At 38.4% G+C, this 24,711-nt stretch overlaps 1 long non-coding RNA gene across 1 annotated transcript in view; it reads right to left on the reverse strand.

Moving 5' to 3' along the window:
• LOC139355690 (uncharacterized) overlaps positions 1-24,191 on the reverse strand; it is a 35,837-nt gene extending 11,646 nt beyond the window's left edge. Inside the window, exons 1-2 of the long non-coding RNA XR_011606552.1 lie at positions 24,091-24,191; positions 22,768-22,875 (exon numbers count right to left, since the gene is read on the reverse strand). This is a non-coding gene — a long non-coding RNA (uncharacterized lncRNA). The remainder of the gene's footprint in view (positions 1-22,767; positions 22,876-24,090) is intronic.
• Between the last annotated feature and the right edge of the window lie 520 nt (positions 24,192-24,711).

The following is a 24,711-nucleotide window of genomic DNA, read 5'->3' on the forward strand; positions in this document are numbered from 1 at the left end:
TGAGATCACTTGGACTCAGGAAAGGGAACATCACACACCGGGGCCTATCATGTTGAGGGGGGAGGGGGGAGGGATTGCATTGGGAGTTATACCTGATGTAAATGACGAGTTGATGGGTGCAGCACAGCAACATGGCACAAGTATACATATGTAACAAACCTGCACGTTATGCACATGTACCCTACAACTTAAAGTATAATAATAATAAATAAATTTTAAAAAAAATAAAAATAAATAAATAAATTACCATTTACCCTCATAAAAAAAAAAAAAAAAGAAAGTTTATTTTGCCAAGGTTGAGGACGTACCTGTGACACAGTCACAGGAAGTTCTGACGACATGTGCCCAAGGTGGTCGGGGAACAACTGAGTTTTGTGGAGGTTTTTTGTTTTTTGGTTTTTTTTGAGACAGAGTCTTGCTCTGCCGCCCAGGCTGGAGTGCAGTGGCCGGATCTCAGCTTGCTGCAAGCTCCGCCTCCCGGGTTTGCGCCATTCTCCTGCCTCAGCCTCCCAAGTAGCTGGGACTACAGGCACCCACCACCTTGCCCGGCTAGTTTTTGTATTTTTTAGTAGAGACAGGGTTTCACCGTGTTAGCCAGGATGGTCTCGATCTCCTGACCTCGTGATCCACCCATCTCGGCCTCCCAAAGTGCTGGGATTACAGGCTTGAGCCACCGCGCCCGGCCAACAGCTGAGTTTTATACATTTTAGGGCGACATGAGACACCAATCAATATATGTGAGAAGTACATTGGTTTGGTCTGGAAAGGCGGGACAACTAAAAGCAAAGGCAGGAAGACTCGAAGCAGGGAGGGGGCTTCCAGGCCACAGACAGGCGAGTGATGAAGGCTGCATTCTTTTGAGTTCCTGATTAGACTTTCCAAAGGAGACAATCAGATATGCATCTATCTCAGTGAGCAGAGGGATGGCTTTGAATAGAAATGGGAGGCAGGTTTTCCCTGAGCTGTTCCTTTCACAATAAATAGATAGATGATAGATAGATAGATAGATAGATAGATAGATAGATAGATAGATAGATAGATAATTGATAAGATGAGTTTTTCAGTTTTGCCTGCTCAAAATCAGTAACTTTGCTTTTCTGTTTCCTTTTTCTCAGTCTCCTCCTTTTCTTTCACTTTATAGGCATCATTCTCAGAATTTCCCAAAATCTCTCTGACTATTAAGCAAGAGAATTATCACTAAGAAAGTACCACCTTTTCTTCAAACTAAGATTTGTCTGTGATTCTGGAAACTATAGTTTAACCTCTCCACTCTACTCCCGGCAGGTCATAAAAGAAAAATTAAAGTCAACTCTGGAGGCCTGCAAGAAATGTTTCTTTAGCACATTTACAAGATTAAGTACATTACAAGGGTTTAGATTTTGCATAATCTCTCTCTTTTAGAAGTAAGCAACTCACAGGCACCTCAGTCTGCACACATGTGCTTCATTCCATTTTGGAATAGGTATTCTGCTTAGACGTCTTATTAATATATGCATAGTATCACAATAGCAAGTATCATGAAAAAAACACCATCACGGCCTGAAGCCAGCCCACTGCGACCTGGATATATTACTAGCACTGTGGTAAATCGCAACAGGCAGGCAGCTAAATCCGGCACATAACGTCTGTGTTACATTTGGGTTCATTCACACAGTTCACTTTTGTTATATCTGAGCTGCTAATCCAAGACCAACCAGGAGAAGGCAGTACAGGCTAAACAACTAAACCTTAAAATTTTATTTAAAGCGAAAAAGAAAAAGCCCAATGGAGTCAGTCAGTCTCTCTCTCTGTCTCTCTGTCTCTCTCTCTCTCTCTCTCTTTCTCTCTCTTCCTCTTTAAAAGACAGGATCTTGCTCTGTTCCCTGGGCTGGAGTGCAGTGGCGCATCATAGCTCACTGCAGCCTTGAACTCCTGAGCTCAAGTGATCCTTCTGCCTCAGCCTCCTGAGTAGTTGGGACTACAGATGCACACCACAATGCCCAACTGATATTTATTTTTATTTATTTATTTATTTATTTATTTATTTATTTATTTATTGAGATGCGGTCTTACTTTGTTGCCCAAGCTGGCCTCAAACTCCTGGCCTCAAGAGATCCCAGCTGGAGATTCTTTATGGCAAAAACCTCTGCCTTCTCCAACACTGTCATCATCTCTTGCACATTTTCACTCTCTCTCACCTCCATATCTCTCTTTTCTTTCTCCTTCTACCAACTTCACCATTCATCTATGTGTATTAAAATCCATACAATACATAAACTAAAGAATCTAAATTTTAAAGTTTCCCAATTCTGCCTTAAATTTCCTGACTTCTTATTTCAACATTATTACCTAAGGCAAACTTGCATTTTTAAATAGCATTTTCATGAGCTAATGATGCTTTTTATATTACAAGACATACTTGCCGTGAACCTTGAAGACCACTTGCTTTATAGCCCAAATACAAAAAGATTTTATACATTTAAATAGGGCAGTTTCTTGCTGAATACGGAACGTTCTTCTCTAAGGACACTATGAAGTGAAAGCTGCTTGCTAAAAGCCAGAAGGAAAATTCTAATTAGAACCTCAGCCTCTGGCAGGCTGGGAATCCATTACCCCACCTGCTACCCCTTCCAGCTGGCAGAAAAGCATCTCCTCTGTTCTTCAGGACCCCGGAGAGAAAGAACCAAGTTACTATCTGGACATTTAGACAAGTAAAATTTTCCCATTGAACATACTAGTGTGAGCTTCATTAATCATTAAGTCATACTTTCAAACTTTCTTATTTGCATAGTGGGGTTTCCTGGGGAAATCATTACCAGCCTACTCAAAGCAAAAGTGTGACATGATCAGTTTGGGCCTTCATGGCTTCCATCTACAATTTACTCTTTAACGCTACCTTTTTCCATTTCCCCAAGTGCACAGGGTCTCCACGCTGACCCCGAATAGCCTCAGAAAATCTCCTTTGTACCTTGCCTTTCTCTGTACTTATCTTTCATTCTTCTCTCCAGCTGAAACTTTGTTTTAGTTAAATCTCTCGATATGAACAGTATCAGAGTTTCTGAATCTTTGGACTCACAATATCATTTGTCTATTTAAAACCACAGTAGGGTTATAAGTAGTTTTTTAATATGTTTCGCTGTTAGCTAGCACTTAAACCTTAATTTTCTGTATGATCTCCAAACCTGGTTAATGGGCTGAAGCACACAGGAGACTTGAGACTTCCTTTTGCCTCCTAAGCTATAAGGCCTAACCTAGGGCAATCTTTCCCTTCTTTTAGGCTCACCCAACTGTCTTAGTTACCTAGGTCTTATCATACCCAGTTTTAGAAAAGTGAGAGCCCAGAAATAAACCCACACATATACAGTCAACCAATCTTTGACAATAGTAGCAAGAATACACAGTGGAACAAGTATAATTGCTCCAATAAATGGCATTGGGAAAACTGGATATCCGCATGCAAAATAAAATTGAATCCTTACGTTAAATCATATTCAAAAATTAGCACAAAATAAATTAAAGACATAAACATAAGACCTGAAACCATGAAACTCCCAGAAGAAAATATAGGGAAAAACCTTGCTGATGTTGGACTGGGTTATGTTTTTTATGTATATAACCCCAAAAGCACAGGCAACAAAAACAAAAATAAACAAGTGGACTACATCAAACTAAAAGGCTTTTGAACAGCAAAGGAAGCAATTAACAGAGGGAAGAGCCAACTTACTAATGGGAGAAAACATCTCTAAACCATATGCCTGATAAGGAGTTAATATCCAAAATATAAAAGAAACTCATAGAATGTGTAGAATTAGCCGGGCGCGGTGGCTCACGCCTGTAATCCCAGCACTTTGGGAGGCCAAGGCGGGCGGATCACAAGGTCAGGAGATCGAGACCACGGTGAAACCCCGTCTCTACTAAAAATACAAAAAATTAGCCGGGCGCAGTGGCGGGCGCCTGTAGTCCCAGCTACTCTGGAGGCTGAGGCAGGAGAATGGCGTGAACCCGGGAGACGGAGCTTGAAGTGAGCCGAGATCATGCCACTGCACTCCAGCCTGGGCGACAGAGAGAGACTCCGTCTCAAAAAAAAAAAAAAAAAAAAAAAAAAAAGAATGTGTAGAATTAATAGGAAAAATTAAATAACCTGATTAAAAAATGGGCAGAGGATCTGAGCCCTTTCTCAAAAAGAAGACATACCAATGGCCCACAGGTATAGGAAAAAATGCTCAATGTCCCAATTCATCCGGAAAACTTAAAATCATAATGAGATATCACCTTCCATCTATTAGGATGCCTATTATAAAAAAGACAAGAGAGAAGTCTTGGCTCCATATTTTAAAACCCATAGGCATAACTATCGATTTACAACTATTTATGTAAGTAGAATCACATTGTATATATCATTCTATAAACAATATTTCCTGCCAATATTTTTCTTTTATAATTGACAAATGTATGTTGTATATATTTATGGTGTGCAATGTGTTGATATATGTATACATTCTAGAATAATTAAATCACAATAATTACCATATCCATCACCTTACATACTTACATTTTTTTGTGATAAGAACATTTAGAGCAGAAAAACAATGAATATTCCAATTTACTCTCCCAACAGCAGTTTCAAGTTACCATTGCCCTATATCCTTTCCATATAGTATATCAATCTTTGCAGAACTTGTGAATGCAAAATAGTACCTCACAGTAGGTTTGAACCATGCTTCTTAACAGAAAAGAATTTTGACAATCTCAGTACCACAAGAATGTGACATAGGCTGGGCACAGTGGCTCATGCCTGTAATCCCAGCACTTTGGGAGGCCAAGGGAGACATATAACAAGGTCAAGAGATCAAGACCATCCTGACCAACATAGTGAAACCCTGTCTCTAATAAAAATAATAAAAATACAATAATTAGCCAGGCATGGTGGCACCTGTATTCCCAGCTACTCAGTAGGTTGAGGCAGGAGAATTGCTTGAACCCAATAGGCGGAGGTTGCAGTGAGCTGAGATTGCACCATTGCACTCCAGCCTGGCAGCGACAGAGTAAGGCTCTGTCTCAAAAAAAGAAAAAAAAAAAAAAAGAATGCAACATACATAAACTGTGGTTGTATTTTCCAGTCAAATCAAATCTTACAAAGATAATGTATGTTGAGGAACAAAGAGTAGAATATTTGAAATTATGTATGCTCACCAAATTCAGGATGTATGCTTGCATACACATGTGTAATTTTGTTGAAACACTGGCCACCTAGAAGGAATAAATGAATTGATGTTTCCTAAACTCACAGTATGAATTCATCCAAGCAGAAGATCTAGGTAAAAAGAGGCATTTGAAAATCTCCTAGAATTACTTTCCATGATCTGTAGACTCTTATTGGTGACACTTGATTACATCAACTCCCTTGGCACCTACCTTTCTGGCAGCAATCCTAAATTCTGAGCTGAGATTTAGTTTCCTACTTCCTGAAATAAAACTATGGCCAATGTAAGGGGCAAATGCTTTTCTTTTTTTATTTTTATTTTTTTAGAAATGGAGTCTTGCTATGTTGCCCAGGCTGCTCTCAAACTCCTGGTGCCAAGTGATCCTCCCACCTCGGCCTCCCAAAGTGCTGAGATTACAGGCATGAGCCACTATGCCCAGCCAGGTGCTTGCTTTTCTTTCTTACCACATCTCCGTAACTTAAACATAGTTCACACATATTAAGCATATAGAAATGTGTGATACACCATGGCAAGCACTTTATATGAATTATTTCCTTTGATCACCCAATGTCCCTTAATAAACAGTACTATTATTCTCATTTTAGAGATTTAAAAAACTGAGAGTCCAAAAGATTAGGTACAATCACAGAGCTTGTAAGTGGCAAAGCGGTCCAATTTTAAATTTTTTCCTGATTTAAAATTCCTAGATTTTCATCACTACACTAAGTGATTTCATTCAAAATTCAAAATTTACACACCTATCACTGTTTTGAAAATGTTCTTTAGAAATACAAGCTTTTTCTCTGTATTTCTATCCTAGCTCTGACCTCAATAACAAAGCAATCCCTTATGCAGTGGAAGATATCTCGTCCATCTTCCAAAGTCTCTCTTTCCCAAGTTAGACACTCTCTTATCCTTCAACTCTTTTCCTGACATGTCTTTACATTCCCTCGTGCTTTACATCTTAGTTACTTTCCTCTGGTAAGCTTCAAATATGGTCCTCTTTCCTAAAGTATGATGCTCAGAAGAGAATGCAACAGCACGTGTCCATGCAGTATTCAGGATAATGCACTCACCCATGCAATATACTCCATCTGCACCCTGTGCCCTTCTCAGCATTGCTGTAAATCCCACTGGCCTTCTTGCTGGCCATGTCACCCCGTTGACTCATTCTTGAGCTCAAGCCAACAATAATTCCCAAGGCTTTTTAAAACATGTATTCTTATTAAGCCATGTCTTTCTCAGCCTGCATTTTAACAGTTTTTATTTTATCCAAATGTAGGATATGACATTAATACCCATTAAGTGTTATTTGTTGCAGCTTACAGAAGATATCTTGGTTCTTGATTCTGTCTTTCAATTTACTGACATTCTCTCCAACTTTACATGATCTGTGTGCTCTGTCTCTATCAAATTCATTGATTAAAATCCACCCAGTGTCCTTGATAACAAGTTTTGTACTCTATTCACAGAAACATGTCTTCAAACTCACACTGTTCTCTTTAAAAAGTTATAAAATAAAATCTTTTGACTCTTTAAATACATCTAAATGTATTAGTATGAATCTCACATCTCGTTATATTGACAATAAGGATATTATGAAAAACTTTGTCAAATGTCTTTCTGAATTTCAGATAGACATTACCTATTTTTCTGTAGCCTTGTCAAAAAAAATAGAAATATTTAGTGATGATATGATCCCAATAATCCTGTTAGACTTTTTTACTGTGCCCTTTATAATAACTTTCCATCTGCCTTATAAATAATAAGTTCTAGAATTTTGCTTGGTATCTAAAATAAACTTATTGGTTTGAAGACACCTTTAACTGTCTTGGAATTCATGTCTTTCTCTTCAACAGAAAATGATCTTCACTTCTCAGAAACATGAAATTGGTTATGATGGATCAATGTTCCTGCTAGTAACCAGGAAATAAAGCATATAAATTACAAAAATAATATACTTAAAGATACCAGAGAGCTGTGAAATCAATGAGGACTAGATGAACTAAAATTTCAGAGTCAAAAGAGCTTTTCTGGCTGGGCACAGTGGCTCACCCCTGTAATCCCAGCATTTTGGGAGGCCAAGGTGGGCAGATCACAAGGTCAGGAGTTCCAGACCAGCCTGGCCAATATAGTGAAACCCTGTCTCTACTAAAAATACAAAAATTAGCTGGGCATGGTGGCGTGTGCCTGTAGTCCCAGGTACTTGGGAGGCTGAGACAGGAGAATCTCTTGAACCCGGGAGGCGGAGGTTGCAGTGAGCTAAGATGGCACCACTGCACTCCAGTCTGGGTGACACAGCAAGAGTCCGTCTCAAAAAAAAAAAAAAGCTTTTCTTAAGAGAGTTGACAATCACCAGCCATTCATTTTCTTTTCTTGGGAACACTGAACAGTTCTAAAATTGGCATGAAGATTGGTTCTAGCTGAGGGATTCTACTGAGTTTAAAAGAAAGCAAGTTGCGAATTTAGAGGCTTCACAGCTGCTGAGTCATACTGGAATCTAGAGGATTCTAGATAAAAGATCAGTTTTTGTCTCATGGGTCAGCTCTTGAATTCCGAGGCAGCACAGGAGGCTGGAGCATCCAGATTGTGAAAGGTAGATTAAAATGGTTTTCAGAATATAAAATATCACCAGAGGGTATTTCATGACCTACCTTGCCCTTCAGACATTTGCCAGAAACCAGTTCTCTGGGCTAATTATCCTCTGTTGTGAACTTATCTCCTGATTGACTGATAAACAGTTAAAGAAGAATTATCTCCATTGCCTTGAACATCTGTGGGTAATTCTCCTTCTGCGCAAATTGCCATCTACTCTCTCTCTTTTTCAACTCCTCTATAAGCAGAGTTTACCACTGTATTAGCTTGCTAAGGCTACCATAACAAAATACCACAGGCTTGGTGGCTTAAGCAGCAGACATTTATTTCTTTACAGTTTGGAAGCTAAAAGTCCAAGATTCTGGTAAATTTAGTTTCTGGTGAGGGCTCTCTTCCCAGCTTGCAGACAGCTGCCTTCTTGCTATGTCTTCACATGGCCTCGTGTTTGTATGTGTGTTCAGAGAGGGAGAGAGCTGGCTCTCTGGTGTCTCTTCTTATGAGGACACTAATCCAGTCGAATTGGGGCCCCACTCCCATGACCTCATTTAAATTTAATTACTTGCTTAGAGGCCCCATCTCCAAATATAGCCACACTATATTTATTATATATTATATATAATATATAAATATATTTATTATAGTGTGGCTATATATATATAAAATGTATATTTATATAATATATAATATATATAATATTTATATAATATTTATTATATTAATAATTATTAAATATTTATTTAATTAAATATTTATTATATTAAATTATTAAATATTATTTATATAATATTTATATATATTATAACCCACCCCTAGGGTTAGGGTTTCAACACATGAATTTTGGGGTGACACAAACATTCTAACAACCAGCTCATACCTACATTTCCATTTGAAGTCAGCTTCAATGGCATGTTCTCAGGGACTTCTTCCTTTCCATGCTCCGTAGCATCCTGTGCATACTGTGCATGGCCCTGTCATAAAACTTGCCACATTGAATTGCTATTGCCTATAAACATGTTAGTATTGATGACTATATATATATAAACAAACATACATATGTGCCAATATGTATACTATACTATATATAATATTAAATATATACATTATACTATCTAGACATATAATAGGCACACGATGCTGAGTGAATGAATGTGTAGGAGAGGGAGACAGGAAGATTTGCTCCTGACTCTAATTCTCAGCCCAGTGGAAATGACATTTTCCTAAACTTCAATATTAAATATCTGAATTCATTAGTCATATGCCTTATGTGGCTAATTCTAACAGAAATGTGGCTCTTAGAAACATATAGTTATTAATTCATTCACTGTATGTTAATATTAGAAAAGTGCCTGTTCATTTCATGCAGCCATGTGAAAACATAAAAATGCCTACCAATATAAATACTTAAGCAAAAAGTCCATGGTCGCTACCATGAATTCACAAGCAATAAAGTGAATGAGGTCAAAATTATTTTCTATTCACGCAGCATAAATTGTTAATCAGTCAGGACAAGCGGAGAGATACAGACTATTTCCCAGGCAGAGCTCATTCTCTGCTGTCACACATGCAGTGACTTATCACTGTGCAATGTGATTGAATGGATTGCATTGCCATGCACCTGCCAAGGACCATCATATGAGTTCTAAATTGGTGACCTGCAGCCAGGCCACCCTGGATACCACATCTGCCCTGCCACAGGGGAGAGAAGAGGGTACAGCTAGAAAACCTCTGAACCTGATAGCTGCTGGCTCAGAACACAACGGTGGATACAGAAGAAATTTCTTAGCCAAGCCTATGTCCTTTTCTCTCCATGAAGCCCACCTTAGCTATCTCAACATGGACCTTATGCACCCTTGCTTTCTGTAAGGCTCCTATAACATACAGGCTTCCGTATGTTGCTATTTCCTTACTAAGTGCCTATATGGCTGCTCTCAAACCCTCCTCCCTAATCTCAGCTTCCTCAAAGAGGAAGACATAAACCAATGAAAAAGCACAAATGGGCCACCATAAAGATGCTCAATAGATGTGACAGCAAAGGCAAAAAGAGACGTGAAACAATGGGGAGAAAACCCAATGCAGGACACTTTCTTTCTTTGTCCATCTCACGCCATGTATTTAAGACTCTGTATCTGGATTTTGGCTGTAGAAAATAGCCTCTATGAACTCAACCCCAATATAAATTAGGTTATATCCCTTATTCTTTTTCCACAGAAATCTCATAGCCTGTTATTATATAACAAGTTGTGCATTTATTTCTGTAATAGCTTTTAAGCTGCTGTTTTTTTTAAGGGTCTGGCTCTACCACCCAGGCTGGAGTGCATTGGTGCCATCTCAGGTCACTGCAACCTCTGCCTCCCCAGGCTCAAGTAATCCTCCCACTTCAGCCTCCTGAGTAGCTGGAACTATAGGCATGTGCCACCACATTCAGCAAATTGTTTTAATTTTATAGAGACAGGGTCTCACGATGTTGCCCAAGCTGGTCTCGAACTCCTGGGCTCAAGTGATCCACCCACCTCAGCCTCCCAAAGTGCAGAGATTACAGGTGTGAGCCACCATGGCTGACTTAACTCTAAGCTTCTTGAAGGAAGATTAAGTCTACACCAAATTCTTAGCACCAGGCCTGGCACATAGTAGACCCTCAATATTTGTTGAACGAATGAATGGACGTATGAAAGGGAATTCTAAATGAGGAAACTATAAAATGAAAGGGTTCAGTGCAGCCAAACATCTTAGTGGGGCTTTTGATGAGTTTTCAGAAGACTACTTAGGGTAGAAATGTGTTTGATGGGCTCTTTGCAGGAGACATCATTCATTCTTAGCAACAAGAGTGGCCAGGGTGAGAACCAGAGGACACAAGTCAAATACCTAACCACCTTCTAGACTTAAGACATAAGGAATTAGCAGCCAGGATATTTACATTTCTTATTTGTTTATACATCCCAGTTCACAGAATAGGAAAGAGGCGAGGATTCAGCACAGAAGGTCAAGTCAGGAATGAAGAAAGTGCATTTGGGTGAAATATTTCCTACAAGTCTTAGGAACCCACACTTTGCGTATGCAGTACAGGAGACTTGGGTATCCCAATAAATCTAAAGTGTCATGAGGACAGGAGATTTGTTTATATGATGTGTCTTTCCTAAAGCCCTTTTTCTTTTTCAAATCATTTCTTTTTTATAACTTTTTTTTTTTTTAAAAAAAGATAGAGTCTCTCTCTGTTGCCCAGGCTGGAATGCAGTGGCGTGATCTCAGCTCACTGCAAACTCTGCCTCCCCAGTCCAAGTGATTCTCAAGTCTCAGCCTCCCAAATAGTAGGGACTATAGGCACACACCACCATACCTGACTAATTTTTGTATTTTCAGAAGAGACAAGGTTTCACCATGTTGGCCAGGCAGGCTGGTCTCGAACTCCTGATGTCAAGTGATCCGCCCTCCTTGGCCTCCCAAACTGCTGGGATGACAGGCTTGAGCTACCATGCCTGGCCTCAAATCACTTCTTACTCAATGCTTTTTCCATTAAATGAATTTTAAAAATAAAATTATATATATGATTTCAATAGAGCAAGTATCTCAACTCCCTATATTCCAAGATATCTCTACAGGCTGCACAGCCACTTGTGACTAAATGACCCAAGATGCTGGAGAAACTTGGCCTGCATTCAGACAGGAGCTTCCCTAGATTATTAGATGTCTGACAACTTAGCAGTTGCCTGCCACTGCCGTTCCCATGGAAACAGACATTAGACCTCAGAAACCCAGAGTGTGAGAGCTTAAACTAATCACTGTGGCAAAAAATAAAAAATAACAGCCTATTTTCTTCTCACAGTGTGGAAATGGTGATTAGGTTAATGGACCTTGATCCCTTTTCCTGGGGGTATGTTTTTATAGGAAGAGGAATGCAGTCCATCCTATTAAAACTTTTACTGCACCTGTTCCTTCCAAGTGGCATCAATACCATTTCCCTACCAAGATTTCAGAATTCAACAGGACCCCAATCCATGACTAAGTAGGAATTAGAATATTACCACACAACCTAGATATATATCCATTTTTTTTGGTATCTCTTTACTCTAAACCGTGCTTGAAAAAGAAACCTGTTATAACGTCCCGAAGTCTTTATGTTTTATACTAAAAGGGTAGTGTTCAGCAAATCAGAACTATTTTATGAAATGTCCACTTTTATAAAGCATATTAAGAATTTTTTTTAGACAGAGTCTTGCTCTGTTGCACAGGCTGAAGTGCAGTGGCATGATCTCGGCTTACCACAACCTCCGCCTCCCAGGTTCAAGTGATTCTCATGCCTCAGCCCCCCGAGTAGCTGGGATTACAGGCACATGCCACCACACCTGGCTAATTTTTGTATTTTTAATAGAGACGGGGTTTAACCATGTTGGCCAGTCTTGTCTCGAACTCCTTGCCTCAAGTAATCTGCCTGCCTCAGCCTCCCAAAGTGCTGGGATTACAGGCTTGAGCCACCGCATGCAGCCCAAGCATTTTATAAAGCAATGCGAGTTCTCAATATCTGCTTGTAATCCAACCAAACCACTAAGACATAGCTAACATTTTCATCAGGCTAAAAATTAAGAACCTCTCTGGAGTTAATGTCTATTAAGATTTTTAAATGTATTTATTAGTTTTTCACTCTGTGGTTCTAAATAGAGTACGCTGGAGTTTATAGATAAATTATGATTTATAGCAAGCTTAACTAGCCAGCATCTGCCCCGCAGAAAATGAAAACCTAGGCATTCATTTCCCTTAATGCTACTTGTATAAGAAGTAAAATTAGTCATGCTGACCACCTGGCTGACCCTAATTTCATAGATTGAACAAAAAAGAAATTGTGTGGGTCTCCATCAAAGAAAGAGAATTCTCTGGAATAAAGATACTGCAGATCTAAGAGTGAGGTTGCACATTTCTCCTTAATGAATTATGGAAAATAGACACCAACTTCTGGTGTCTTGAGTGCAACAAGAGAAGACTGAACATCTGGTTTCTGGAATTTAAATAAGAACAAACATCATGTATTTACTGTTTTACTCATCCCATCTCCAGTTCACTCACATGTCTCTTAAGCCACTACCAACCAACCCTTCACCCCCCAAACAGCAACAGACTATGTCCTCCATTTCTCTTTACCCACCACATTCAGGCAGCTATTCAGTTGACAATTAAATATTTTGTTTAAAAATTGCTTTGAGTTATTTCATTTTGCTAAATATTATTTGCATTCCTATGCAATGTAATCATATTTAATAATCTGATTTACATTATAGTACATGTTCTTTGCAATGTAGAAGACAATTTTAATTCCTAATACTATGCAACACTGTTTCAAAAACCATACAAATATACCCCCCTGTGATTTTAGCAAATGTTAACTCAACAGTGTTTAAAATGTCTTTAAGTTTGCAGAAATTCCAGTCAATTTTTCTACGGATGCTTAAGAATATTTTAGTAGTATTTGGAGAACGGTTTGGGACTTTTATATAAGCTGAGAACACATCATTATTCTCCCATTTAAAATACATAATGGGACATGGGCTCATTGTGTTCAAAAGTTTACTATCTAAACCATTTTCAAGCATAACAAATGTTCCAAAATATTCACACTGATAATACATGGGTTATTGGATTATAAATAATTTTTGTTCTTTATAATTTTTCTATTTTATAACTCTTCCATATTAAATATGTATTTCTTTTAGAATTAGAAAAACAATAGGGCAAATGCTCTTAAATAATTTTCACTTCTCTTATTATTGTAGAGCACATGGCATTGTTATTCTAAAACTATTGTGTGTATGCGGGAAAGGAGTTGGAGATATGAGTTTAACACATTTATTTTAAAACCCTATGCCCGCATGTGAATTTGGAGCATCAGTAAAAACTGTAGTTCACAAAAAGGCCTAGAGACAAGGACAAGCAGGGAGCTATGCGAACCCCTAGTGCCCAGGTTGGGGTCTCCAAATACTCGAATAAATCATTTAGAAAAAGACAAATGATGCAGAAAAAGAAATAGTTAAAATATGTGAACAGGATATTTATGAAAGAGGAAAACCCATATCATCAATAAACATGAAAAGACATTCAGCCTTAATAGTCAAGGAAGTACAAAAGAGATACATTTCATATCCATCAGAGAGGCAAAAATCTAAGTCTGATGATGTGAAATGGTGGTAAAGTTCTGGAACCACAGAATTCTCACATACTTTTGTTTGGATGCAAACTTTTTGTTTGTATGTACTTCATTCCCCTTTATGGCCTAGCAATATTCCATTTTGTGGATATACCACATTTTGTTTATCTATTTATCTATTGACACACACTTCGGTTGTTTCCACATCTTAGTTGAGGAACTGGCTACAATGAATAATACTGCCATAAACTTCCAGGTTCAAGTTTTGTGTGAATATGTTTTTATTTCTCTTGGGTGTATATCTAGGAATGGAATTGCTGGGTCATATGGTAATTCTAAATGTAATCATTTAAGGAAGTGCTACATTGTTCTACAAAGCAGCTACACCATTTTACATTCCCACCAGCAGCGTATAGAATTCTTGCTTGTCCATGCCTTAGTCCACTTGTGCTGCCATAATAAAATACCAGAGACTGAATGGTTAATAAATAATAGAAATTTATTTCTTCATAGTTCTAGAGGCTGGGAAGCCTGAGATAAATGCACTAATAGGTTCTGTTGTCTGGTGAGGGCTGCTCACTGCTTCCAAGATAGTGTCTTGTTCCTGCATCCTCCAGAGGGGAGGAACGCTGTGTCCTCACATAGTGGAAGGTGGAAGGGCAAATAATGAATGTGTGGAGCCTCTTTTATAAAGGCCTTAATCTCATGCACAAGGGGCAAATTCCTCATGGCTTAATCACCTCTTAAAGGCTTTATCTCTTAACATCATCACATTGGCCATTAAGTTTAAACACCTTAATTTTGGAGCAAACACATTCAAACCATAGCAGTGTGTATCCTCAACAACACTTGTTATTATCTGACATTTTCTTTGTAGCCATCCTAATGTATGCAAAGTAGTAGCTTATTGCATTATTTATTTGCATTTCCCTAATAACTAATAATATTGAGTATCTTTTCATATACTAATGGGACATTTGCATATTTTATTTTGGAAAAATGTTTAATCAGATAATATTCTTTTTATATATTTTCAACTTTTATTTTAGATTCAGGGGATACATGTGCAAGTTTGTTACATAGGCATATTGCATGATGCAGAGGTTTGGAATATGATTGATCCCATCACCTAGGTAGTGAGCATAGTAGCCAATAGGTAGTTTTTCAACCTTTTCCCCTCCCCACAAGTAGTCCCCCTTGTTTATTGTTTTCATGCTCATGTGCAGCTAATGTTTAGCTCCCACTTATAAGAACATGTAGTATTTGGTTTTCTGATCCTGCATGAATTTGTTTAGGATAATGGCTTCCTGATGCATCCATGTTGTTACAAAGCACGTGATTTTGTTCTTTTTTATGGCTACATAGTATTCCATCATGTACATGTACCACATTTACTTTATCCAATCCACTTTTGATGGGCACCTAGGTTGATACCAGGTCTTTGATATTGTGAATAGTGCTGAGATGAACATACAAGTGATTGTGTCTTTGATAGAAAGACTTCTTTTCCTTTGGGTATATACCCAGTAATGGGATTGCTAGGTTGAATGCTAGTTCTGTTTCAGGTTCTTTGAGAAATCCTCAAACTGTTTTCTACAATAGCCAAACTAATTTACCTTCCCACCAACAGTGAATAAGTGTTCCCTTTTCTCCATAGGCTCACCAGCATCAGTTTTTTCACTTGATAATAACAGCCATTCTGACTGGTGTGACATGGTATATCATTGCAGTTTTAATATTTGCTCCCATTTTGCAGGTTGTCTGTTTACTCTGTTGATAGTTTATTTTGCTGTGCAGAAGATCTTTCTTTTACTTAGGTCCCACTTGTCAATTTTTAATTCTGTTGCAATTGCTTTTAAGGACTTAGTCATACATTTTCTCAAGACCTATATCCAGAATGTTTCCTAGGTTTTCTTCTAGGATTCTTACATTTTGAGGACTTACATTTAAATCTTCAATCCGTCTTGAGTTAATTTTTATATGTGGTGAAATGTAGAGGTACAGTTTCATTCTTCTGCATATGGCTAGCCAGATATCCCAGCACCATCTATTGAATAGCGAGTCTGTTCCCCTTATTTTTGTTGACCTTGTCAAAGATCAGGTGGCTGTTGATGTGTGGCTTTATTTAAAGATTCTCTATTCTGTTCCATTGGTCTATATGTCTATTTCTACACTATGCTGTTTTGGCTGCTGTAGCCTTATAGTATAGTTTGAAGTCAGGTAATGTGATGGCTCCAGCTTTGTTCTTTTTGCTTAGGATTGATTTGGCTATTCAGGCTTTTTCTTGGTTCCATGTGCATTTTAGAATAGTTTTCTAATTCTGAGAAAAATGTCACTGGTAGTTTGATAGGAACAGTGTTGAGCCTCTAGATTGCTTCAGGCAGTATGACCATTTTACCTCTTAAAGGCTCTATGTCTTAATATCATCACATTGGCCATGGAAGAATATTGATTCTTCCAATATATGAGCTAGGAATGTTTTTCCATTTGTTTGTGTCACCTCTTATTTCTTTCAGCAGTGTTTTGTGGTACTTCTTATAGAGCGTTTTCACCTCCTTGGTTAGATGTATTCCTAGGTGTTTTGTGTGTCTATTGTAAATGGAATTGCCTGTTTGATTTAGCTCTCAACTTGACTATTACTGGTGTATAGAAATGCTACTGATTTTTGTACATTGATTTTGTATCCCAAAACTCTACTGAAGTCATTTATCAGTTCCACGAGCCTTTGGCAGAGACTTTAGTATTTTCTAGGTACAGAGTTGTATTGTCAACAAAGAGAGATAGTTTGACTTTTCTCTTCTTTTCCTGTTTGGGTGCCTTTTATTTCTTTCTCTTGCCTGATTGCTCTGGCTAGGATTTCCAGTACTATGTTGAATATGAGTAGTGAGAGTGGGCATCCTTGTGGTGTTCTAATTCTCAATATTTGTCCATTTTTGGTTGTGTTGTCTTTTTACTAATGGGTTGTACATGTTCTGTATATATTCTAGATACAAATCCCTTATCAGATGTATGATTTGCAAACATATTCTCTCATTCTTTGACTTATCTTTTTACTTTCTTGATGGTGTCCTTTGAAGCAGGGGGTCTCCAACCCCCAGGTCATGGACTAGTACCTAGCCCCAGGCCATGGCTAGATACTAGTCTATGGCCTGTTAGGAATTGGGCTGCACAGCAGGAGGTAAGTGGTGGGCAAGTAAGCATTACCATCTGAGCTCCACCTCCTGTCAGATGAGTGCCAGCCTTAGATTCTCATAGGAGTGTGACCCCTATTGTGCATTGCACATGTGTGGGATCTAGGTTGTGCACTCCTTATGAGAATCTAATGCCTGATGATCTGAGATGGAATAGTTGCATCCCAAAACCAGCCCCCACATCGCCCACCAGTGTATGGAAAAATTGTCTTCCATGAAACCACTTCCTGATGCCAAAAAGGGTTGGGGACTGCTGCTTTGAAGCAAAAATGTTTTTAATGAGGTCAATTTATCTAGCTTTCTTTTGTTATTTGTGCTTTTGGTGCCATATGTGAGAATCCTTTTCTAAATCCAAGGTTATGAAGATTTACTCCTACGTTTTCTTTTAAGTATTTTATAGTTTTAGCCCTTTTATTTAAGTCTTTGATCCAGTTGAATTGTATATGGCATGAGGTAAGGATCCAATTTCATTTTGTTTTATACGGCTGTCCAGTTATCCCAGAACCATTTCTTGAAAAGACTGTTCCTTCCCCATTGAATGGTCTTGATACTCTTGTTGAAAATCAGATGATCATAGATGTATGGGTTTATTTTTGAACTCTCAATTCTATTCTATTGATATATGTACCTAGCCTTACGTCAGTACCACATTGCATAAGCACCAATTGATTACTATTGCTTTGTAGTAAGTTTAGAAATTTGAAAGTATAAGTCCCCCGATTTTGTTCTTTTTCAAATCTGTTTTGGCTATTTTGAGTCCCTTGCAATCCCATATGAATTTGAGAATAATCTTGTCAATTTCTATGAAAGTCAGTTGGGATTCTTATAGGGATTTTACTGAATCTAGGTCAGTTTGGAGAGTATTGCCATCTTAACCATGTTAAGCCCTCTGATTCATGAACATGGAACATTTTTTTCATTTCTTTAGATTCTCTTTAATTTCTCCAATAATGTTTTATAGTTTTCAGCTAATAGGTTTTACACTACTGTTGTTAAACTTATTCCAAATATTTTATTATTTTTGGTGCTATGGCAAATAGAATTGTTTCCTTAATTTCATTTTCAGCTTATTTATTTCAGGTGTACAAAACTACAACTGGTATTTTTATTTTGATCTTGTATCCTGCAAGCTTACTGATCTCTCTTTAGTAGTTTTTAGTGGACCCCTTAAGATTTTTCTATACATAACGTCGTGTCATCTGCAAGTAGAGATAGCTTTATTTCTTCCCTTTCAATCTCGGAACATTTTATTTCTTTTTCTTGCCTCATTGCCCTGACTAGAACCACCAGTACAATGTCAAATAGAAGCAATCAGAAAGTCTTGTTTCTGATCTTAAGAGAAAATAATCCAGTCTTTCACCATTAAGTACAATGTTAACTGTGGGCTTTTTATAGATATTCTTTATCAAATTGAGGAAGTTCTCTTCTATTCCTAGGTTAATGAGTTGGTGGTGGTGTATACATTCTTGGAAAGTGTTGAAGTATGACAAATGCTTTTATTGCATCTATTGAGATCATGTAAATTTTCCTTTTAATTCTATTGATACAATATATTATACTAATTAATTTTCAGATGCCAAACTAACTTTGCATTCCTGGAATAAATCCTACTTAGCCATGGTGTATAATTCCTTTTATATGTTGCTAGAATTTGTTTGCTAATATTTTGTTGAGGATTCTTATGTTCCTATTTATAAGATATTGATCTTTAGTTTTATTTCCTTATGATATCTTTGTCCTGGTTTGATATCTAGAGTAATGTTCCCTCCTCTTCTATGTAGAAATAGGCTATAAACATTCATAGGAATCTTAAATAACAAAGTTGAGATAATGGCTACCTCGGAGGAAGAAGACAGAGGTACACATAGAGCTCTAGCTCTTTCTATAAAGTGTTAACTAATTTAAGAAAAATCCTGAAGCAAATATGGCAAAATCTTAAAATATTAATAAATCTGGGTTATGCATATTATTCTTAATAATGTTCATAATATTTTCTAAAAATATAGTCTTAACAATGTATGTGTACAAGAATGTTCAACATTTTAATAATAAACGTTAGAGTGGTAAATAATACAAAGGGAAAAATATTTGCAATGTTAGGCTGAGAATTGGCTCCCAAAAGTTATTTAGGTCTTAATCTCAGGAACCTGTGCATGTCACCTTACAGAGAAACAGGATCTTTGAAGATGTGATTAAATTAAGGATCTTGATATGGGGAGATTATCCTGGATTATCCAGTGGGCCCTAAATGCAGTCATATGTATTTTTATAAGAGAGTGGCGGAGGAAGGTTTGACACACAGAAAAAAGGATATGAAGTGAGAGGAAAGGGAGATTTGAAGATAGCGCCCTTAAAGATCGGAATAATAAATAGATATAAGCCAAGGAATTCTGGTATCCACAGACAGAAGCTGGAAAAGGCAAAGAAAGGATTCTCTTCTAGAATTTCCAGAGGAACCACAACCCTGCCAGCACCTTGGTTTCATCCCAGTCATATTGATTTATTTTTTAAATTTTATTTTGAGATGACAAATAATTGTATATATATTTATGAGTTACAATGTGATGTTTTGATATATGTTTACATTGTGGAATGATCAAATCAAGATAATTACCATTCTTATCCTTTTTGTGGTAAAAAACATGCAGAATCTACTCTTTTGGCAATTTTTAAATATACATTACTATTTATTATAGTCACCATTCTGTGCAATGAATCACTAAGTGTATTCCTCGTGTCTAGCTGAAATTCTGTACCTTTAAATCAATATCTTCCCTTTCCCTATTCACTCCCCTCCCCTAGCCTCTGGTAACTACCATTTTACTCTCTAATTCTATGGGTTCAACTTTTTAGATTTCACATATGAATGTGATCAGGCTGTATTTATCTTTCTGTGTCTGACTTGTTTCACCTGCCTAATGTTATCCAGGTTCATCATGGTGTCACCAGTGATACCAATTTCTGATTTCTTGCCTCCAGAACTGTAAGAGATAAATTTCTGGTGTTTTAAGCCACCAAATTGGTGGTAATGTTACAACAGCCACCAGAAACTAACACAATTGTTGAAACTTTTACCAGAGAAAATGTTTTTCCTGAAACAGAGTTGTTCTAACAAGACAATTTCTTTCCTCTTGATCTGTTCATAGATGCAAATCTACTTCTTGCCATGTAATTCATTATTAAGGCTTCAGCAAAGTCACAGAAGCTGTCATTGAATAAAATGGGTTCCATTCCCGTTTGTGTGGCTGCATAATAATTACCTCATAATGCAGTGGTTTAAAGTAACGGCTATATTTAGTTTTCTCATAATCTGCAATTTCAGCAGGCTTGGTAGGTTAGCTCATCTCTGTTCCACTCAGGATTGGCTGAGGTTCAAAGGCAGGGACCTGGAAGCATTTGAAGGTTTACTCACTTAGAGTTGGAGGTTGATTCTATCAGCTGAGATTTTGGCTGGGGTTGTCAACTAGAAAACCCGCACGTAACTCTCCATACGGCCTGGGCTTGTAGATAGAGAAACACAAACTGCTTTTCCTTCTATACTCACACCATTCTCAATTCATGCTTCACTTCTGACATAAAATGTATAGAAAAAAATCAACTGTTTGTCTCTATACTCACATTCAGCACTACTGTAGTCAGATATGGGTTGTTTTTTTTCCCATACTGAACAATTCTCCTATACCAGCTGGATGACCTATGATTCAATTCAACTCTGACACTAACTGGAATTAGTATCTGCACAGGTTAAGGTTGTAGCCCCACCAGACTGCCCCCCACTTCAGATGCAATCGCAAGTGGTAGGTCCTCAGTTTCCCCACAACGTCTATCTAGCTTGACTACAAATTAGAGGTTCTCATAATCCCCTCCTGAGTTAAACAATTTGCTAAAGCAGCTCACAGAGCCCAGGAAAATGGTTTACTTACTATTACCAATTTATTACAAAGGCTTATACGAAGTTCATTTTAAAGGATACAAATGAACAGCCAAATGGAGAGATACACAGGGCAAGGTCTAGAAGGGCCCTGAGCATGGAGGTTTCTGTCCGCATGGAATAGGGGTGTGCCTCCCTCACCCAGCACACAGATGTATGTATTACCCAGAAGCTCTCTGATCCCTCAGGGTGGAGTAGGGATAGATGTAAAGAAACAGCTAATTTATCCTATAAAACCATTACCAATATTTTCATATTCTCGCACTAATTTGTGCATTCTATTGCTCTTTGTATCTTATAATAAGTTTCGCAGAACTATTTAGCACAGAAATCAGCTGATGGTTAGCTAAATCCTATTTCTCTTCAAGTCAGTCATTTTTCATAAGTATTACATCCTGGAGAGACTTTAACTCAATCTCCCAATACGTTGAATCACCAATATCAGTAGTATCGTAAGATTTATTTATACTAGGTAATTGAATCTTACTTACAACACCAGTATGACACCATATCACAGTATGATCATGGGACAACTCAGTTTCATAAAAGAATAAATCAGTAAGAATTACAGAGGAATTTGTCTTGTCTTCCCAGTGGAATCCACTCTTGGCCATTTGTCAGATATTATAAAGGAAGGGCATTATTACAATTGGCCATGTTAGTTATTTCTGGGTTTCTAGTTAATTGAGGACAAAAGGAATCACCCCACCTCATCTCACAGGCTTGTACTGAGGCTGGTTTCTATGGTGTGTTATTATATAGCAAGGCCCACCTCTTTCCTGCAGGGAGGACACAGGTGGTATTTAGATGGTTCCTATTTCTACCAACTGTACTGCAGGATATATTTCATTTTGACCTATGCTGTGGGGGAGAGCAGTCATAGTCTATCAGTGTAACACTACAAGTGCCCTCAGAGAACTTCCATTAGTTTGGAAGGCCCTCAGACTCCCATGGGTGGGTCTTTGGACCTCAGCAGCCAGAATAGCAGGTCACTGCCCCACGGCCACTTCAGCTTCCATCTGTATTAAAAGAGTCAAGAGGCCCTGTTGAGTCAGGTACAAACCCTGGGCTGAGTGTTAGCAGTGCCCAGCATTGTCTGTTGAGCCAGCCTGATCCACTTTGCTAAAGCCTCATTATCCTTCCGCCCTGACTCCCATCCTTTGCCATCCTCCTGGAAGAGAATTTCCTCTGTTCTGTCTCTTCTAGTTAATAAATCTTTTTCCTCCGAATACTGCTCCACATTAACAGTAAACTCAGCTTGTCCCAGGACACCTAGACCTGCACCTATCTCTCCTGAGGCCCTTTTCTGTCTTATGAGCCGGTGTTGTTTAATCTACCATGCATATCATTGCTGTTGTGTACTAATGGCCTGAATGCAGTTAGAATAAATGTTTTGCAAAAAATATTGGGTCTCCACACTGGAGTTAGATGATTGGTGTTTACAGGTAGATGTAATTTAATTTGAGAGTGCCATAAGGCCTCTCACAGCCTTCCTTGTTTCGGGTGGGGTCATTCCCCAGGGGAACTTGGATCTACCATGTGACGCCAACTCCTTTAATCCCACCAGAGGCCCATTGTTTTTCCCTATTCTGTTAATAGCTTTCTGTCCATAAAAACAAGAGTGATATATATTTATGCATAGCCTAAATGCATGCTATGTTGGGCATGCTACCTTCATATTTTTTCTATTATAACCAGGGACTTTTCTAAGCATTTGACCATCAGGTTTATAGTTACCACAGTGATCAGTCTGTTGGGAGCCATACACCATATAGATTGAAGTCTCAGTAGAAAGCAGTCCTCAGAACTCCCTCCCCAAAGGATATCCTTTGTAGTTGACGTAGCCTGAAAAATAGAAGTCAAAAGATACCACTGGTACATTGCTAGAGTCCCATTTAGTCATTAACAGTCTAATTCATCATCGTACCATATGATCAGAATGGCTCCCAGAACAATGTCTCTCAGGTTTGCAGGCTGTCGTTCAACCTTGTCGGGTTCCAAAAGCAGGGGTGGTCTCAGCAAACATACAGCTTCACCCTTCCAAACATCTGTTCATAATTGTGCTAAGAAATAATATCCTGATCTGAGTCTCTCCTGAGGTATTAAGACAATGTTGGATTTCCCTCATTGCATACCTCATATATGCACTGTATTCCTTTACCCCCAGCTATTATTACTCCTTCTCTCCATTTGTCATTTATTTTGACCCAGAGTTTTCTATCTTTGGGAGGGCCATTGCTGACAGTGATGCTAGTCTAACAAGTGCCTCCCTTTTGGTCCATTTCCATTCACATAGGGTCAGGTTACCTGGGTGCAGAACTGTCCTATCAGGGATGTCAGGGCTAACCCAATCCCTAGGCAACACAGCAATACTCACAGATGTGAATTCACACTATCAGGACCTTAGGAATTCTGGCCTAAATGTTTAAAAGTTAGTTACACTATCTTGCCTAGAAATCATCCTTGCTTGCTTACAGCGCCCACAGTCACATCCCTGGTCCAGGACCCCTAGCATCAGGCAGTGCTCCAGTGCTTCTTACTGGGACAAAAAAAAAAAATTGAGATTATCTGGGACAAATCATATAACCACACTGGCAGCAGGAGGGAGATTCCCACTCCCGCTTTGCCAGATCCCCCAGAAAAGTGATAAATCTATCCAGGGGGAGCCTTCCTTTATCCTCCCACATGTTGAGTGTGAGCACACACTCATGAAAGCAAGTCCCTCATGCTTTTGTCTTCTGTTTTAGGCAGCGAATATTTCAATTGCCTCTTTCAATTATCTATTAAACCATTACCCTGAGGATGATACGCAACATAATATGTCCATTTGATGTAGTATTTCTTTGCTTACTGTTGGACACTATGGGTTGTAAAGTGCATCCTTGGGCTGAAGAAATGTAGTTTGATGAGCCAAATTGCAACAGTATTGTCTGTTCCAATCTTTTAATAGTATTTTCAGCATTTGCATTTACTACCAGTCCAGAGTAAGTGTCTATTCCTGCTGGGACCAATTTGTAGCTCCCAGGGGCTGTTGGCATTGATCTAATGTAATCCACTAACCAGCTATGTGTGGGGCCTTCCCTGTGTAGAATCTTCTCTGTAGCCGTCTGCAGTCTCTGTCTCTCTTGTTGACAGACAAAACAGCTCTTGGTGACATTCTGTGCCTCAGAGAGTAAAGAGGAATATGTCTACATTCAGTCCATTTCTGCATGGCTATAACCCCCACACCATGTTCACTTATTTCATGGACCCAGATGACCACCTCAAGGGAGAGCATCAGTAAGTCTATATGGTGGTTTAAGTTACCTCCTGAACCTGTAAGGGGTTATTCAATGCTCCCCTTAATTTCCCATAGTAATTTCCATAAGGCCACACCACATAAGACCATCCCTTCAATAGCCCAGTTTTCCATTGTCCATCTATCTGACCACACAGCCAGACCATTGGCTATTGCCCATAAGTCTATAAAAACCCAAACATAAGGGCTTTTACCATTGTTAAACTTTTCCATCATTGCTAAAAAAAACAGCATGTAATTCAACCCATTAAGTCAATTTGTTCTTAACTTCTTCAACTAGTCTTTCTATCTTCTGGTCTTAATGCAACAGATCTCAAGACACCATAATGTCCATCCATCTTGGAACTGCCATCCATAAACCAAGCAGTTCTTTGTCAGTCCAT

This window comes from Macaca nemestrina, chromosome 8 (genome assembly GCF_043159975.1).
Source record: "Macaca nemestrina isolate mMacNem1 chromosome 8, mMacNem.hap1, whole genome shotgun sequence".
Classification (NCBI taxonomy): Eukaryota; Metazoa; Chordata; class Mammalia; order Primates; family Cercopithecidae; genus Macaca; species Macaca nemestrina.